Genomic DNA, 1922 nt, shown 5'->3' with positions numbered 1-1922 from the left:
TTCATGCTGGTTTATGTGACTATTCAGTTTTAAATATCATTTATTGAACAGACTATCTTCACCCATTATATATGTTGGCCCCTGTCAAATATTAGGTGACTGTATGAAAGGATTTATTTCTGGACTCTCGATTCTGTTCTACTTGTTTATGGGTCTGTTTTTATGCCAGTATACTTTATTGTTTTGAGCATGAGGGCTTTGTAGTATAGTTTCAAATCAAGAGTGTAATTTCGCTTCTTCCTTCTTTCTCAGAACTGCTTTAATTATTTGTTGTCTTTTATGGTCTCATATAAATTTTAGGATTCTTTACTTCTGTAAAAACACAATATTGGATTTTTTAAAAGATTATTTAATTATTTATTTCACTGAGAGAGATGACAAGCAGGCAGAGAGGCAGGCAGAGAGAGAAGAGGTAGCAGCTTCCTGCTGAGCAGAGAGCCTGATGCAGGGCTCGATCCCAGGACCCTGGGATCATGACCTGAGCCGAAGGCAGTAGCTTAACCCTCTGAGCCAACCAGGCGCCCCTAACATTGGATTTTTGATACGAATTGAATTTACACAATGTTAATTCTTACCATTCATAAATATGAGCTATCTTTCCATTTGTGTCTCCTTCAATTTCTTTATCAATGTCATAGTTTATGGGGTACAGATCTTTCATCTTCTTAGTTAAATCTTTTCCTAAGTATTTTATTAGTTTTGATGCTAGTGTGAATTAGATTGTTCTCTTTATTTTTTCAGACAGTTCATCATTAGAGTGTTAAAATGCTCCTGTCTTGTGCTTACTTTGGCAGCACATATACTAAAATTGGAATGATGCAGAGAAGATTAGCTTGATCACTGAACAAGGATGACAAGAAAAACTGGGAAGCATTCCATATTTTAAAAAAAAACCAAAACAAAATAAAATTCTTGTGTTTTATATATTGATCTTGTATTTGGCAGCTTTACAAAATTTGTTAATTCAAAATTTTTTGTGAATTTTTTAGGATTCTTTTACATGTAAGTTCATGTTATCCAAAAAGAGAAAATTTTACTTCTTCCTTTTTTTTTTTTTTTTAGTCTTTTATTTCTTTGTGTTCCTTTTTTCTCTGGCTAGGACATCCAGTACTATGTCAAATGAGAGTAGTGAAAGTGGACACATTTGTCTTTTTTCTGATCTTTAAGGGGAAAACTTTCAAACTTTTTTGATTGAATATGAGATTTGCAATATGTGTTTTTTCTTTAATGGATTTTTTAAATTATTTTTTTAAATTTTTTATAAACATATAATGTGTAATTATCCCTAGGAGTACAGGTCTGTGAATCACCAGGTTTACACATTTCACAGCACTCACCATCACTCACCATAGCACCTGCCCTCCCCAATGTCCATACCCCCACCATCCTCTCCCAACACACCTCCCCCCAGCAACCCTCAGTCTGTTTTGTGAGATTCAGTCTTTTATGCTTTGTCTCCCTCCCAATCCCATCTTCTTTTATTTTTCTTTTCGTACGCCCGAAACCGCCTATGATGCATCTCCACTTCATCATATCAGGGAGATCATATGATAGTTGTCTTTCTGAGATTGATTTATTTCGCCAAGCATAATACCCTCTAGTTCCATCCACGTCATCACAAATAGCAGGATTTCATTTCTTTTGATGGCTGCATAGTATCCCATTGTACATATATACCACATCTTTTTATTGATTCATCTGTTGAAGGACATTTAGGTTCCTTCCATAGTTTAACTATTGTGGACATTGCTGCTATAAACATTTGGGTGCATGTGCCCCTTCAGAATGCCACGTTTGTATCTTTAGGGTATATACCCAGTACTACAATCACTGGGTCATAGGCTAGTTCTATTTTCAGCTTTTTGAGGCACCTCCACGCTGTTTTCCAGAGTGGTTTCACCAGCTTGCATTCCCACGTACAG

General features: G+C 35.7%; 1 non-coding gene across 1 annotated transcript; it reads left to right on the top strand.

Annotated features, from left to right (window-relative positions):
* The first annotated feature begins 778 nt into the window (after positions 1 to 778).
* Positions 779 to 885, top strand: LOC131817151 (U6 spliceosomal RNA). The gene has a single exon (XR_009348360.1). It is a non-coding gene; the product is annotated as a U6 spliceosomal RNA (small nuclear RNA).
* Positions 886 to 1922: the final 1037 nt, after the last annotated feature.

The sequence above is a fragment of the Mustela lutreola genome, chromosome 15 (genome assembly GCF_030435805.1).
Source record: "Mustela lutreola isolate mMusLut2 chromosome 15, mMusLut2.pri, whole genome shotgun sequence".
Taxonomy (NCBI): Eukaryota; Metazoa; Chordata; class Mammalia; order Carnivora; family Mustelidae; genus Mustela; species Mustela lutreola.
This window is presented reverse-complemented; position numbering and strand designations above follow the sequence as displayed.